This window comes from Cervus elaphus, chromosome 20 (genome assembly GCF_910594005.1).
Source record: "Cervus elaphus chromosome 20, mCerEla1.1, whole genome shotgun sequence".
Taxonomy (NCBI): domain Eukaryota; kingdom Metazoa; phylum Chordata; class Mammalia; order Artiodactyla; family Cervidae; genus Cervus; species Cervus elaphus.
In genome coordinates, this window is record NC_057834.1 from 88826149 (window position 1) to 88844279 (window position 18131).

General features: G+C 41.3%; 1 protein-coding gene and 1 non-coding gene across 4 annotated transcripts in view; both read right to left on the minus strand.

The window, feature by feature from the left end:
* AK5 (adenylate kinase 5) overlaps positions 1–18131 on the minus strand; it is a 259777-nt gene that overhangs the window by 38467 nt on the left and 203179 nt on the right. The gene's annotated exons all lie outside the window — the stretch shown is intronic.
* TRNAG-CCC lies at positions 5658–5730 on the minus strand. Its single transcript has one exon. It is a non-coding gene; the product is annotated as a tRNA-Gly (tRNA).

Genomic DNA, 18131 nt, shown 5'->3' on the forward strand with positions numbered 1-18131 from the left:
ATTTTCATAGGGTGTCACTGACATTTCTTTGAGGCCTTCACTTAATGCATTGACATAAAAAACTATGGAGCCTTGATATCCTTCCAGGATAATTTGTTACATGAGGAAAACTCTTCTGAAGTGATTTTCACATATCTGAACAAGTGGGCTGCATTCTCTCCTGAGATGACTGACAGGAGATGGGGAGCTGTCATATTTTTTGTCATCCCACTGATTTTTCCTGTATCGTTATTCAGGCTTAATCCCTGAACAAACGGATGCACAATACTGCTTGGTGTGATTCACGAAGGCAGCCTGGGGTAGGAGGTTCCATTTTAAAAGCGTCTGTCAACACTTTAAAAAAAGAAAAGGTGAAAAATCTTTATTCTCAACCACCAATGTAATTTAAAATTTTTTCCACGTGAGGCCAAAGGTGCTATATTGTGAGAAGTGCAAATGCTGTGAGCCTCCACTTCACAGCACAGCATATCCCTGCCGCTTCCGCAGGGGCTCAGTGGGTAAAGAACTTGCCTGCCAATGCAGGAGACACAGGAGCCGTGGGTTTGATCTCTGGGTCCCGAAGATCCCCTGGAGGAGGAAGTGGCAACCCACTCCAGTATTCTTGCCTGGAAAATCCCATGGACAGAGGAGCCTGGTGGGCTACAGTCCGTGGGATCACGAAGGGCTGACATGGCTGAGTGACTCACACACCAACAACACAACGCTGCACTGAGGAAGGGGAGGGCCTGCGGGAGACCTGGAGCCGCCGGCCCACGGGGGACTCGCTTTCCTGCCTCCTCCTGGGTGCCTGGTATTCTGTAGGGCTGAAACAAGCTGCATCACGCCAGCATGTCCACCTCAGCCACCTTCTCCGGGGTGCTTTCTATCTTCAGGGGCAATACTCTCAGGGGACACCTCCTGCATTCATTAGTGGGGTTCCCTGCAGGAGAAGACCTGCCTCCTAAGCGCCTTTGCAGGGTGCTTGGCTTTAGGATGAAAAGAATGAAATGGCAAATCTGGTGTGTTAGAGCCTATTCTGTGTTCAGGAAGAAAGTGAATGATGATATCAGGGTGATCATTAGTTCAGTTCAATACAGTTGGTCAGTCGTGTCCAACTCTTTGCGACCTCACGGACTGCAGCACGCCAGGCCTCCCTGTCTGTGACCAACTCCCAGAGCTTACTCAAACTCATGTTCATTGAGTCGGTGATGCCATTCAACCCTCTCATCCTGTTGTCCCCTTCTCCTCCTGCCTTTAATCTTTCCCAGCATCAGGGTCTTTTCCAATGAGTCAGTTCTTCACATTAGGTGGCCAAAGTATTGGAGCTTCAGCTTCAGCATCAGGCCTTCCAATGAATATTCAGGACTGATTTCCTTTAAGATTGATTGATTGGATCTCCTTTTTTGCAGTCCAAGGGACTCTCAAGAGTCTTCAACACCGCAATTCAAAAGCATAAATTCTTCGGCACTCAGCTTTCTTTATAGTCCCACTCTTACAACCATACATGACTACTGGAAAGACGATAGCCTTGACTAGATGGACCTTTGTCAGGAAAGCAATGGCTCTGCTTTTTAACATACTGTCTAGATTGGTCATAGTTTTTCTTCCAAGGAACAAAAATCTTTTAATTTCAAGGCTGCAGTTACCATCTGCAGTGATTTTGGAGACCAAGAAAATAAAGTCACTCACTGTTTCAATTGCTTCATCCAGCCTGGCATTTCTCATAATGTCCTCCGCATATAAGTAAAAGCAGGGTGACAATATACAGCCTTGACGTACTCCTTTCCTAGTTTGGGACCAGCCTGTTGTTCCATGTCCAGTTCTAACTGTTGATTCTTGACCTGCATACAGATTTCTCAGGAGGCAGGTAAGGTGGTCTGGTATTCCCATCTCTTGAAAAATTTCCCACAATTTGTTGTGATCTACACAATCAAAGGCTTTGGCATAGTCAATAAAGCAGAAGTAGATGTTTTTCTGGAATTCTCTTGCTTTTTTGATGTTCCAATAGATGTTGGCAATTTGATCTCTGGTTCTTCTGCCTTTCCTAAATCCAGCTTGAACACCTAGAAGTTTCACGGTTCACATACTGTTGAAGGTTGGCTTGGAGAATTTTGAGCATTACTTTACTAGTGTGTGAGATGAGTGCAATTGTGTGATAGTTTGAACATTTTTTGGCATTGCCCTTCTTTGGGATTGGAATGAAAACTGACTTTTTCCAGTCCTGTGGTCACTGCTTAGTTTTCTATATTTGCTTGCATATTGAGTGTGGCACTTTCACAACATCATCTTTTAGGACTTGAAGCAGCTCAGCTGGCCCACTTGGCTTTGCATTCCAGGATGTCTGGCTCTAGGTGGGTGATCACACCATCATGGTTATCTGGGTCATGAAGATCTTTTTTTTGGTACAGTTCTGTGTATTCTTGCTACCTCTTCTTACTATCTTCTGCTTCTCTTAGGTCCGTACTGTTTCTGTCCTTTGTTGTGCCCATCTTTACATGAAATGGTCCCTTGGTATCTAATTTTCTTGAAGAGCTCTCTGGTCTTTCCCATTCTATTGTTTTCGTCTATTTCTTTGCATTGATCACTGAGGAAGTCTCTTACCTCTCCTTGCTATTCTTTGGAATTCTGCATTCAAATGGGTATGTCTTTCCTTTTCTCCTTTGCTTTTAGCTTCTTTTCTTTTCTCAGCTATTTGTAATTAGCTGAACAGGTTTATAATTAGCTGAATCCCAAATACAAACAAATGCATGGACGTAGTTTCTATTATACTTAACAATCTTTTGAATAGTAATGGTGTAAAGCAGGCAATGTTCAGAAAACTAAGATCATGGCATCTGGTCCCATCACCTCATGGCAAATTGATGGGGAGACAGTGGAAACAGTGTCAGACTTTACTTTTCTGGGCTGCAAAATCACTGCAGATGGTGACTGTAGCCATGAAATTAAAAGACGCTTACTCCTTGGAAGGAAAGTTATGACCAACCTAGACAGCATATTAAAAAGCAGAGACATTACTTTGCCAACAAAGGTCCGTCTGGTCAAGGCTATGGATTTTCCAGTGGTCATGTATGGATGTGAGAGTTGGACTGTGAAGAAAGCTGAGCGCTGAAAAATTGCTGCTTTTTGAACTATGGTGTTGGAGAAGACTCTTGAGAGTCCCTTGGACTGCAAGGAGATCCAACCAGTCCATCCTGAAGGAGATCAGTCCTGGGTGTTCATTGGAAGGACTGATGCTGAAGCTGAAACTCCAATACTTTGGCCACCTCATGCGAAGAGTTGACTCATTGGAAAAGACCCTGACGCTGGAAGGGGTTGGGGGCAGGAGGAGAATGGGACGACAGAGGATGAGATGGCTGAATGGCATCACCGACTCAGTGGGCATGAGTTTGAGTAAACTCCGGGAGTTGGTGATGGACAGGAAGGCCTGGCATGCTGCGATTCATGGGGTCGCAAAGAGTTGGACATGACTGAGTGACTGAACTGAATTGAACTGAAAGCAGGCAATGGTGTCCCTGGTTGAGATTTTATTGTATCCTGGTAACTGTAGGATAGCAAGGAGATCAACCCAGTCAATCCTGAAGGAAATAAAAACTGAACATTCATTGGAAGGACTGATGATGAAGCCGAGGCTCCAATACTCTGGCCACCTGATGCAAAAAGCTGACTCACTGGAAAAGACCCTGATGCTGGGGAAGATTGAAGGCAAGAGGAGAAGAGAGTAGCAGAGGATGAGACGGTTGGATAGAATCATTGACTCAATGGACATGGACTTGGACAAACTCTGGGAGATAGAGAGGGACAGGGAGGCCTAGCAGTTCATGGTGTTGCAAGGAGTCGGACATGACTTAGCAACTAACAACAACAACAACAATAACAAGAAGAGGTCACTCATCTTTTTAGCTCTTCCTGAGTTACATCTGCAGGGCTTCATCCACATCAAAGTTGGAATCAAACATAATCCAACAACAAGGATGGGGACTAGCCATCAATCTGAGATGCCCAGACCACTTACAGGAAATTAAGATATATAATAGTGTGTGTGTTTACACATACACACACATATATGTATACATATACATATATATATGGCTGTACATGTCCAAATATATGTATCTGGTTTGGAAAGCTCATAACATTTATTTTTTCAAGGCAAAGCAGAGAGGACAGCATTCCACAGGTTCTAGTGTCATAACCAATGTTCTTTAGGCCTTAATTCCCATCTCATCCCAGCCTCAAGGTTCTTTAAACCTCTTCAGCACCACTGGCCCTCATTACTACCCCAATTTTAGCTCCTCTTTGATGTGGCTGAACCTAGAAGTGCATCATTGCTTGGATCTGTCCTCCCACCCTGCTCACATCTTGTTCTCTCTGTCTCTTTTCCCTTAACCTCTGATTGTTTCCCTGGTGGCTCAGATGGTAAAGAATCTGCCTGCAAAGCAGGAGACTCAGGTTCAGTCCCTGAATCAGGAAGATCCCCTGGAGAAGGGAATGGCAATCCACTCTAGTATTCTTGCCTCGAGAATTTCATAGAAAGAGGAGCCTGGCAGGCTACAATCCATGGGGACATGACTGAATGACTAATATTTTGACTTCTCAACTTGTCCTCTGATCTCACTGTGACCTCAGCGAGTTGCTCTGTTCCCTTGGGGCTCCATTTCCTGACCAGCTGGGTTCCAGACCCATTCTCGTAACTCTGAATGTTTTACACCCTTTGAATTCTGTTGTGACTGTGATGAGAACCATCAGCCTGCTCTCTGCCCAACCTACCATTTACTTGACTTGCATCTGCTCTGGGTTGCTAAGAATTCCCCAAGAAGGTCAGAGCCAACTGGGTTTCTATCTAACTTCTTAAAAGTTCTTAATGTTTCTTAATAGATATATCCCTCTTTTGCTGATACCAAATTTGATGTCCACAGATAGATTCTAATATATTTCCCCATTGTCCTCAAATCCTCAAACATATTTTCAGTCTCCTCACTTTTAATAGGCATTTGAGTCCTTCTATTATTCACTATTAAGGTGAAGATTATCTTCTTTCCTCAACATTTTCAAAATGTGTATCTTTATCCTTTGTTCTCCATCTCTCCTATCTCTCATTTGGAAGATATTATACAACTATTTGGGCTTCCTAGGTGTTGCCAGTGGTAAAGAACCCACCTGCCACTTCAGGAGACATTAAGAGATGTGGGTTTGATTCCTGGGTTGGGAAGATCCCCTGGAGGAGGGCATGGCAACCACTCCAGTATTCTTGCCTGGACAATCCCACAGACAGAGGAACCTGGCAGGCTATAGTCCATTGGGTAGCAAAAGTTGGACATGACTGAAATGACAGCATGCATGCAAACAATTAGTTAGCTCTAAGGCTAACTTTTCTGCTTTGCCTCTTGTAGCATTTCGGCATTTTCTGTCATAGTGTTTTCATAGGATATAGTAACCATCTATCTATCTACAGTTTACTTAAAGTCTGTCTTCCATATTAGACTCTATAGAACATGAGTATACTTTGCTTACCACAGTGCCCCCAACATAGTGCTTGAAACACAAATGTCTACTGTATTTATAATAAGTCATCCACTTTTTTTTCTTTGTAAATGTTATTTTTTATGTGTTTATTTACATGGCTGCACTGGGTCTTAGTGGTGGCACTTGGACTCTCAGTTGCATCATGTGGGATCTAGTTCCCCAGCCAGGGATTGAACCCAGGCCCCCTGCATTGGGAGTGCAGAGTCACAACCACTGGACCACCAGGGATGTCTCAGGTGTCTACTTTTTAACAATGGCTGAAATAGTAAATAATTTAATGATGAATGGATCCTCTCCTCCTGCCAGCTCCAAAAACTCTTTCTTGTCCACATTAAATTTACTACTCTGTTAGCACTATCTCTTCCGTAAGCAGCATACTTAGTTCTTCCCAACCCAAATAAAAACATTTCCACCATTGTCTGTATCTTCTAGTTGTCTCTACATTCTTTCCTCTTTTTTTTTTCCAGTAGCCTGAAACTGCCCATTTCAATTTCTTCCTCTTTTATTGACTCCCTAGCCTCTTGCAAGCTATTTTCTCCTCTTATTACTCTCTGAAATTGATCTTTTAAAGTTCAACAGTAAGAACTTCCCTGGTGGTCCAGTGGTGAAGAAACTGCCTTTCATTGCTAGGGGACTCAGGTTTGATCCCTGGTCAGGAAACTAAGATTCCAACACGACGAGGGACACCAAAGCCCAAGCACCATAACTAAGACTAGGCGTGGCCTAAGTAAACAAATATAAAAAAAATAGAGTTCAACAGTAATTGCATAATTGTCATATTATTCAATGATCCTCTTCTAGTCTTTACTGTTTTTGATTCTTTAGTAGCATTTAACATCGCTGATAAACAGCTTAAAAATCTCTTTTCCTGTGACTTCCAGACACATAATTTGCCCATGTTCTCTCCTTTTCTTTGCCAGATAGAAGCTTACAGAGAGCAGAAATTGCTTCATTTATGTTGGTGTCCCCAGGGAACTTTGGGAAGCATCACAGGCAATTGTTAATGAATTGATGTCTAGGAGACCTGTGGCCCCATGACAGTGACAACTATACTCCTTTTCACACTAAAGGAGCTCTGGATCAAAGGACTCAAGTTCTAGGTTCACACCCTAGACCTTTATCGGGTGAGATGACTTTAACGGAGTCACTTGTCCTCTCTGAGCATCAGCCTCTTCAGTTACAAAACAGATAATGCCTACTGGCTGTGAGGACAAAATGTGATAATGCAAATAAATTGCCTGGACCAGTAGCTGGCATGGTGAAACACTCAATAAACATCATGATTATCATCTGTAAAACAAGGCAGCTCATGTTAGTGATGCTTAGAAGTACTACCAGCTCTAACGTTCCATGCTTTTTTTTTTTTTTTTTCGTTCCATGCTTTTTACAAAGATTACATACAGCATTTTTATACTGCAGTACAATTTTAGCATCTTTAAAGATGGATAGTCTTCACAGTTATAGCCTGTGAAGGTTTCAAATGTCTTTTGTGAATCAAACTATCTTATTTTTAGATAGTCCTCCAAGTTGTTTAAAAATCTATCAGAAAAAAAAGTCATTTTAAGAAAAAAAAAGTTATCAGATTTCTGCCTCTTGAAATATTTCCTTCTCTCTAAATGAAAACAGGCTTCAAGGTTGGGTTTGGGCTTTTGTAACTGAATGATTTCTTTCGGAGAAAAGCCATTCTGCCATCAGATCATGAAATGACTATGCCCTAGGAACGATCCTCAACTATTGTGGCCCATGAATCACTTAAACATCCTGTATCTGGGGTGAGCTGTGTGTCATCATGCTGAGTTTCAGTAGGGTAGCTGGGAATTGGCTCTCTCTGACCAAAAACAATTAAGAAAAACAGAACTTTATCCTCAAAGACAGTACCTCTATTAGTTCTGAAACACATTGATGCTTCAAGTTATTTGCCAAATAGGATGAAGCATGCCTGCTGATAGAGTCAGCCGAAGACTATGTGAAAGAATCTCACATGGGACAGGGAACTTTTTCACTTTTTTGTTTTTAACTGAAAGTCTAATAAACTCGAAGTTGTTGCATCTTTTTCTCATCTTCTGAGTTGTGGGCTTGGCATGTGGGATCCTAGTTCCCTAATGAGGGATCGAACCCACTCCCACCTTGCACTGGAAGTGCAGAGTCTTAACCCTAAGTCCTGGGACTGGGAATTTCTTGACAGGAGTGTGAGTGTGCTCATTCACTCAGTCATGTCTGATTCTTTGTGACCTCATGGACAGTAGCCCTCCAGGCTCCTCTGTCCATGGACATTTTCAGGCAAAGGTACTGAAATGGGTCAGTTCAGTTTAGTTCAGTCCCTCAGTTATGTCCGACTCTTTGCAACCCCATGGACTGCAGCACGCCAGGCTTCCCTGTCCATCACCAACTCCTGGAGTTTACTCAGACTCACATCCATTGAGTCGGTGATGCCATCCAACCATCTTATCCTCTGTTATCTCCTTTTCCTCCTGCCTGCAATCTTTCCCAGCATCAGGGTCTTTTCAAATGAGTCAGTTCTTCACATCAGGTGGCCAAAGTATTGGAGTTTCAGTGTCAGCATCAGTCCTTCCAATGAACACCCAGGACTGATCTCCTTTAGGATGGACTGAATGGATCTCCTTGCAGTCCAAGGGACTCTCAAGAGTCTTCTCCAACACCACAGTTCAAAAGCATCAATTCTTTGGTGCTCAGCTTTCTTTATAGTCCAACTCTCACATCCATACATGACTACTGGAAAAACCATAGCTTTGACTAGACAAACCCTTGTTGGCAAAGTAATGCCTCTGTTTTTTAATATGCTGTCTAGGTTGGTCATAACTTTTCTTTCAAGGAGTAAGTGTCTTTTAATTTCATGGCTTCAATCACCATCTGCAGTGATTTTGGAGCCCCCCAAAATAAAGTCTGTCGCTGTTTCCACTGTTTCCCCATCTATTTGCCATGAAGTGATGGGACCAGATGCCATGATCTTAGTTTTCTGAATGTTAAGCTTTAAGCCAACTTTTTCACTCTCCTCTTTCACTTTCATCAAGAGGCTCTTTAGTTCTTCTTCCCTTTCTGCCATAAGGGTGGTGTCATCTGCATATCTGAAGTTACTGATATTTCTCCCGGCAATCTTGACTCCAGCTTGTGCTTCATTCAGCCCAGCGTTTCTCATGATGTACTCTGCATATAAGTTAAATAAGCAGGGTGACAATATACAGCCTTGACATACTCCTTTTCCTATTTGGAATCAGTTTGTTGTTCCATGTCCAGTTCTAACTGTTGATTTTTGACCTGCATACAGATTTCTCAAGAGGCAGGTCAGGTGGTCTGGTATGTCCATCTCTTGAAGAATTTTCCAGTTTGTTGTGGTCCACACAGTCAAAGGCTTTAGCATAGTCAATAAAGAAGAGGTAGATGTTTTTCTGGAACTCTCTTGCTTTTTTGATGATCCAGTAGATGTTGGCAATTTGATCTCTAGTTCCTCTGCCTTTTCTAAATCGAGCTTGAACATCTGGAAGTTCATGGTTCACATACTGTTGAAGCCTGGCTCGGAGAATTTTGAGCATTACTTTACTAGCATGTGAGATGAGTGCAATTGTGAGGTAGTTTGAGCATTCTTTGGCATTGCCCTTCTCTGGGATTGGAATGAAAACTGACCTTTTCCAGTCCTTTGGCCACTGCTGAGTTTTCCAAATTTGCTGGCATATTGAGTGCAGCACTTTCACAGCATCATCTTTTAGAATTTGAAATAGCTCAACTGGAATTCCATCACCTCCACTAGCTTTGTTCGTAGTGATGCTTTCTAAGGCCCACTTGACTTAGCATTCCAGGATGTCTGGCTCTAGGTGAGTGATCACACCATCGTGATTATTTGTGTCGTGAAGATCTTTTTTGTATAGTTCTTCTGCATATTCTTGCCACCTCTTCTTAACATCTTCTGGATATTAACTCGAATGGGTAGCCATTTCCTACTCTAGGAGATCTTCCTGACCCAGGGATTGGACCTGTTTCTCTTGCATCTCCAGTATTGCCAGGTAGATTCTTTACCACTGAGCTATGAGGGAACCCCCATACTACATGTGATCTTAGCCAAAAGGCCAAGAAGCAGTTTTTGTTAAGAAGGACTGTGCCTTATTTATCAATACCTGGTGTATAGTTATTAAATTATTGAGCTTCAGGGAGGTAGCCTTGAACATAACATTGGGAGTCAGGAGACCTTGGTTCTAGACCATTTCTGGTTTGAAGTAGCAGGGTAACCTTGGGAGAGTCACTCTGTATCCTCAGATGCTAGCTTCCTTGTCTGTAAATCAGAGTCTCTATTAAATTAGTGGTTTTCAGTGCTATTTTACATCATTGTTTTGTTCAGTTGCCCAATCATGTCCCACTCTTCGAGGGACTGCAGCACACCAGGCCTCCCTCTCCCTCACCATCTCTCAAAGTTTGCCCATCTCCTTGTCCATTGCATCAGTGATGCCATGCGGTCATCTCATCCTCTGACACCCCCTTCTCCTTCTGCCCTCAATCTTTCCCAGCATCAGGGACTTTTCCAATGAGTCAGCTGTTCACATCAGATGACCAAAATACTGGAGTTTCAGCTTCAGCATCAGCCCTTCCAAAGAGTATTCAGGGTTGATCTCCCTTAAGACTGACTGGTTTGATCTCCTTGCTGTCCAAGGGACTCTCAGGAGTTTTCTCCAGGACCACAGTTGGAAGGCATCAGTTCTTCAATGCTCTACCTCCTTTACAGTTCAGCCCTCACCGCTGTTTATGACCACTGGGAAGACCACGGCCTTGACTATACGGAACTTCGTCAGCAGGGTAATCTCTCTGCTTTTCAACACACTGCCTAGGTTTGCCACAGCTTTCCTGCCAAGAAGCAAACATCTTCTGATTTTATGGTTGCAGTCACCATCTGCAGTGATTTTAGGGCCCAAGAGGAGGAAATCTGTCACTACTTCCACTTTTTCCCTCTCTACTTGCCATGAAGTAATGGGGCTGGATGCCACAATCTTAGTTTTTTTTTTTAATATTTAGTTTAAGCTGGCTCTTTCACTTTCCTCCTTCACTCTTATCAAGTGGCTCTTTAGCTCCTTTTTGCTTTCTGCCATTAGAGTGATATCATCTGCACATCTGAGGTTGTTGATGTTTCTCCCGCCTATCTTGATTCCAGCTTGGAACTCATCCAGTCTGGCATTTCTCATGAAGTGCTCAGTGTATAGATTAAGCAAACAGGGTGATAGCAGACAGTCCTGAAATACTCCTTTCTTAGTCTCGAACCAATCATTTGCTCCATACAGAGTTCTAACTGTTGCTCCTTGACCCACATACAGGTTTCTCAGGAGACAGGTAAGATGGTCTGGTATTCCCATCTCTTTAAGAGCTTTCCATGGTTTATTATGATCCACGCAGTCAGAGGCTTTGGCGTAGTCAGTGAAACAGAGGCAGATATTTTTCTGGAAACATCTGCATTTTACATTATGTTTCTAAATATTACAGCTTCTTTTCAATAGTTCTTCTCTGTGAGGAAATACTACTTATCCTCACCTTTTAAACTCAACTCATATGGATTTTTGCAGAAACTATTAATAACATCTGTGGCTGGTGATTTACATAAGTGATAGTGAAAGGTCTCCAGTCAATAAATTTTGAGTAAGAAAAGATGCATTAATAAACCTCTGGCCAATAATGTGTCAAAAGTGCCCAAGTGCCAGTGAAATGTAGGCAGAGGTGGATATGTGTCACATTTAGGCAGAGGGTTTTGTGGCCAATATACGTGGTTTACTGTATATCTTTTCACCTTGCTGTAATACTAGCAATATTTTGAATATCAGGGGATCAATTAACATGGTTACCAGAGTGAAGCCCAGGCAAGACATGTAGCATTAGTCCAGAACAAGAAGAAGAAGAGGTGGAGGAAGAAGACAAAAAAGAAGAAACATCTTTATCACTCTATAATTCAGAGGTTTTTAGAACAGCTTACTTGTTACTACAGCATAACCTAGCTTCAACAGCATAACCTGGCTTCTTCTGACTGATACGCTGCCGAACTTCACTGTGCATCAGAATCACCTGAGGAGGTTGAAAAAGCTCCTGAATCAGTATTCCCTGTCACACCATGATCTTAGGCATGCATTAAATGATTATAATAGGCAATTTATAATAGGCAATAAACTGAACTTCTCCTCTCTATTTTTTCCTCCTTTTATATAAAATCATTTTTCTCTACTGTACAGAGTAGTTTTATGAACCTCTGGGGTTGAGGCCTTGAAATTTACAGTTTTAGAAAGTTCTCCAGGGGAATTATATAGATCCTGGCAGTATGTGTAAGGAAAAAAGGATGTATAAAGGGATGGGTAAAGGGATGGATAGAGGGACAGATAACTGATAAAACAGTTATTGTAAATGTTAATGGTAAAATCCAGACTGTGAGTTTACAAGCATTCATTATAAAATTCTTTCAGCTTTGCTGAATGTTTGAAATATTTTCATAACGAAAAAGATCTTCAGAAAAATTCCCCAGGTCATTCTGATTGTTAGCTTGTTTTGAATTTCTGGGTTAGATAATCTAAGGAAGGCAATTTGCTGTAAATACCCCAGTGGTCACTGCAGGGAGTCTGTAATGTTGATCTTTCTTTTAATATTTACAATGTAATACTGTATAGATAATGATTCTATCATGAGTGAATATTTGCTATCAGTTCAGTTCAGTTTAGTTCAGTCGCTCAGTCACGTCCAACTCTTTGCGACCCCATGGACTGCAGCACGCCAGGCTTCCTGGTCCATCACCAACTCCCAGAGCTTGCTCAAACTTGTCCATTGAGTCAGCGATGCTATCCAACCATCTCATCCTCTGTTGTCCTCTTCTCCTTCTGCCTTCAGTTTTACCCAACATCAGGGTCTTTTCCAATGAGTCAGTTCTTTGCGTCAGGTGGCCAAAGTACTGGAGTTTCAGCTTCAACATCAGTCCTTCCAATGAACATTCAGTACTGATTTCCTTTAGGATTGTCTGGTTTAATCTCCTTGCAGTCCAAGCGACTCTCAAGAGTCTTCTCCAACACCACAGTTCAATAGCATCAATTCTTTGGTGCTCAGCTTTCTTTATGGTCCAACTCTCACATCCATACATGCCTACTGGAAAAACCATAGCCTTGACTAGATGGACCTTTGTTGGCAAAATAATGTCTCTGTTTTTTAATATGCTGTTTAGGTTGGTCATAACTTTTCCTCCAAGGAGTGAGCGTCTTTTAATTTCATGGCTGCAGTCACCATCGGCAGTGATTTGGGAGCCCCAAAAATAAAGTCTCTCACTGTTTCCATTATTTCCCCATCTATTTGCCATGGAGTGATGCTATCAGATGCCATGATCTTAGTTTTTTGAATGTTGAGTTTTGAGCCAGCTTTTTCACTCTCCTCTTTCACTTTCATCAAGAGGCTCTTCTTCACTTTCTGCCATAAGGGTGGTGTCATCTGCATATCTGAGGTTATTGATATTTCTCCTGGCAATCTTGATTCCAGCTTGTGCTTCATCCAGCCCAGCGTTTCTCATGATGTACTCAGCATAGAAGTTAAAAAAGCAGGGTGACAACATACAGCCTTGATGTACTCCTTTCCCAGTTTGGGACCAGTCTGTTGTTCCACGCCCAGTTCTAACTGTTGCTTCCTGACCTGCATGCAGATTTCTCAAGAGGCAGGTAAGGTGGTCTGGTATTCCCATTTCTTGAAGAATTTTCCACAATTTGTTGTGATCTACACAATCAAAGGCCTTGGCATAATCAATAAAGCAGAAGTAGATGTTTTTCTGGAATTCTTTTGCTTTTTCGATGATCCAATGGATATTGGCAATTTGACCTCTGGTTCCTCTGCCTTTTCTAAATCCAGCTTGAACATCTGGAATTTCATGGTTCACATGAAATTCTGACTTTAGCCTGGCATGGAGAATTTTGAGCATTACTTTGCTAGCGTGTGAGATGAGTGCAATTGTGTGATAGTTTGAACATTTTTTGTCATTGCTCTTCTTTGGGTTTCAAATGAAAACTGGCCTTTTCCAGTCCTGTGGCCACTGCTGAGTTTTCCAAACATTTGCTATAATGGTTAATAAGAATCCTCACTGCCTTATCAAAATCGGTGCCATCCCTTCTGTTGCAGATGAGGGATTTTTTTAGTTTCCTCTGCATCAAGCTGGAGATACTGGGTACCGGACTGTGAGCCTATTTCATACCAATGGAGTGGGTCAGCGACAAGTTGAAGAGGTGACTGCAGACTGTTCAGATAAAGGTATTTAGTTCACAGTGTTTGATATTTGACCCTAATAAGTATCTTTCCTATATGTTTTGTTTGTAATAATTCATTAAATCTTCACAACAACAATGTGAAGCAGGTGCTATTTGTAACTTTTATACAGATGAAAAAACTATCCCCAAGGGCCAGGTTGACCTCGGTGGCCACTAAGCTCTATAGGCCCTCATATGTAAGGCCATTCTGGGAATCAGACTGGCCTGCTTTCAGAAGAGAACTGCACAGTCTTCAGTCACCAGGCAGTGGGTTTTCATCATGGACTAGTATGGTTGCCAGGTGAAACACAGACTCTCCAGTTACACTAAACATGATCATTGCTTATCTAAAACCCAAATTTTTAAATTTTTTTTGATTATTTTTTATTGATTTTTATTGATTAAATAAATTTTTTATTTTTTGTTGATTTTTTTTTGATTAAATATTTTTATTGATTAAATCTGGCAACTCTATCAGGGCCCACCAGTTATTAGCTTAGAGACTTTTGGGAGACATAATTTCATCTCTGTTCTGACAACTCTAATAGTTTGTGATTCTGTGATTCATTCAGCTAAAACCATCACAGCCTTAGCGAGACATGTGAAATGTCTAATTAAGATAAGACTCTGAAACTGGATTCCATGACTCTGCCTCTTATGTAGACAAGGAAGGCTCAGGTCTTGGGGGAGAGGAAGTCACAGGCTCTATGAAGGTGATTCCTAAACATTTACATCCTATGATGCTCCTACAACTCATAGCACCCCAACCTCGCCTCATCCAAACAGAGACAAGATTTCCAAACTGCTCATGAGTAAATGCCACTACAGAGCGACATCCATGGCCTATTCCAGACACAACTCATCACACTTACAGACTGGTGCCTTTTAACAGTTGCTTCCTCAGGCTCTGCTTGCTGCGTTTATGAATTCTTGGACTTCATACTCTTCCAGAATACTCTTCTTCCAAAATCTTCTTAAACTTATCAAGCCACCTTTCCCCCTATCTTGTAACCCTTTCACATTATGACACTAGACATGCATTTAATGACTATAATATGCAATTTATAAACTCAGCTTCTCTTCTCTGTTTTTTTCCTTCTCTTATATAAAGTCATTTTTCTCTATTGTATAAGAAACACATGCTCCTTATTGAAGATTTAGACAACTCAGAAAAGTGAGAAAATGAAAAATCTCCCATAGTATCACTATCCAAATGTAGTTGCCCAAAATGCATTTTGTTTTGTTTCTTTGCACTTTTTTTTCCTACACATGATTTTCTGGTTTGGTTTTCATTGGAAATATGTCTGCTTTGATATTTCTCCTCTTTGGGCTTTTGTAGTCTTAGCTGAAAATGCACTTGTTGCACTAGATAAATTCCAAGGTCATTTCCAACACTACCACTCTTTTTTTGTCTTTATCAGAGAACTTGGAGACTATTTGTGCTTGGGGTCTATTTTTGTACTGTAAAAGGAAGTAAGGATATTTAAGACAGGTAGGGACATTTATCGTGGATAAATTTAGTTGGATTACATCTGGGGTTTTGTGTTCAATTGTGGGCCATACTGTGGAAATTGGACATTTTACAAACTGTGATGAGAATATAAAGTTGGTGCAACATTTCTAGAGGGCAATTTGGTAATATAAATAAAAAGTCTTAAAAGTTTTCAGGTCAGTGGATTTATCCTAAGAGGAAAAATAATGGTTTTATTACATAGATATTCACAATATTTTTATTTTATTTTAATTAAAAATTTTTTTTATTTTTAAATTTTATTTTTTTGGTTGTGCTGTGTAGCACGTGGGATCTTAGTTCCTCAGTCAGGGGGTCTAACCTGTGCCCCCTGTGCTGGAAGGGCAGAGTCCAGTCTTCCACTGGACTGCCAGGAAAGTCCCCATAGTATTTAGTTAATTAAAAAAATTTTAGTAAAATGCATGACATTAGACTGAATACATTATGATATAGCAATACAAAGAAATAGTATGTGGTCATTAAAATGATATATTGAAAGAAAACAGATAAAAACTAATACAGTGTGATTCCATTTATATAAAGTTCAAAAATATCTATGACATTCTTTGCAGGGGGCCGTGAATAGAAGAGGGCACAGGGGGACATGGTCAATGGACCAACAGGGAAGTCCCCTCATTATATTTTATTGAAAGTTTCCTGGATGGAAAAGTATCTCCTCCCTTGCCTTCTATGACACCATTTGCTCTTGTTTTCTGCTTTCTTCTCTTTCATTCTCTGGCTCTGGCACAGGTATTTCCAAGCCTCCAGATCTCAAATTTCCTCTAGCCTCCCTCTACTCAAGCCCACTGGGTGATCTCTCCTGCATACATGGCCTCACCTAACATTGCCGTCCTGCTGAATTCCATGTCTCTATCTACAGCCAGAACTTGCATTCTGGGTACCAGATCTCAAAAACCTCTCGTTTAATGGACATTACTTCTGGATGTCCCATTAGCATCTCAATTTCGAAATGTTTGAACTGAACTCTTTATGACTCGCCCAAAGCCACTTCTTCCCACATTCCTTATCTCCTTGAATGGCATCTCTTGCCAATTTCCACCCCCTCACCCCTGGGGCTCCCTCTTGCACACTTGTTCCCTCTCTGTGCCGTAGGCCCATCCCAAGTTTTTTTCCCACTTGCTCTTGGCCAATTCCTTTTCTCCCTCAGGACACAGTTCTGATGTTCCCTCTCCACCCCATCATCCCCACTTTGTCTTTCTCTCCATCACCTATGCTTCTGCCATTGCAAGTACCAAGCAGTGTTATTTCTTTGTCACTTTTCTACAACACAAGCTCCTTTAGACTAGGAAGCCTTGTCTCTCATCTTTGTAAGCTTAAGTTTATCATTTTGTTGATATATAGCAGAAACTCAAAAAATATGTCAAATGAACTAATGAAAGTAACCCCACAATACATATATACCTAATGGAAGAATTTAATATAGTGGCAAGGGAGCAGATTTATTGTTAGGGGAGTTTAAGCAACCCCCTTAAAGTCTGTGTATCATTTAGCTTAGGCTATTTTTTCTTTCACCTCCATAGTGAATCATTGTTTGAGATTAATATGGAGTCAAGGTGCTCCATCTAAAACAGAAAAAAAACCCAGAAGCACCAAGCTTCCTCAGGTCCAACCAGCACCAAATCCTCAAATATTTGCTACTTGTTGCCCTTGGCCTTCTAAAACAGTTTTCATGGGACTCACAAAAAGATACTCACAATATGTAAAAGACACAATGTATATTCTGAAATCATTGTGCTTTGGGAGGGGTTTGGCAATGATTCAAATAATGTTATGGGTTCAAATTGCTTTCTTTTTTGAAGCTAATACAGAATTTCATTAGGTATCACCTCACACTGGTCAGAATGGCCATCATTAAAAAATCTACAAACAATAAATGCTGGAGAGGATGCGGAGAAAAGGGAACTTCTTGCACAGTTGGTGGGAATGTAAATGGATACGACCGCTATGGAGAACACTATGGAGATTTCTTAAAAAACTAGGAACCAAACTACCATGTGACCCAGCAATCTGACTCCTGGGCATATACCCTGAGAAAGCCGTAATTCAAAAAGACACATGTACCCCAGTGTTAACTGCAGCATTATTTACAATAGCCAGGACATGGAAACAACCTAAATTTCCATTGACAGATGATGGATAAAGAAGATGTGGTACATATGTACAGTGGAATATTACTCAGCCATAAAAAGAAATGAAATTGGGTCATTTGTAGTGATGTGGATGAACCTAGAGTCTGTCATACAGAGTAAAGTAAGTCAGAAAGAGAAAAATAAATGTTGTATATTACTGCATATGTACAGAATCTCCAAAAATGCTACTGATAAACCTATTTACAGGGCAGAAATAGAGATGCAGACATAGAGAATGGGCTTGTGAACACAGAGGGGGAACGAGAGGGTGAGATGGATTGAGAGAGTAGCATTGACTTCTATGCACTATCATGTGTAAAACATTAGCTGGTAGGAAGCTACTGTGTAACACCAGGAGCTCAGCTTGGTGCTCAGTGACGACCCAGAGGGAGGGATGAGGGGTGAGGGTGCAGGAGGGAGGCTCAGGAGGGAGGGGACATGTTTACATATAGCGGATTCACGCCATTGTCCTGCAGGAACTAATACAACATTGTGAAGCAATTATACTCCAATTAAAAAAGTAAAATTTAAAAAGTGCTTTTACAAAACAATGGAATTTCACATACCTGGGAGAGACACAGATGGGACACTCAGAGGTCTTTTTCATTGATGTGAAGAAAGTGCTTTGTTCTAGTCAAACCATACTTAGAGTTTTTGGCAGTGAAAAGGTTTATATAATTAAGTAGGTTCATTGTCAGCACACAATGCCTGCAT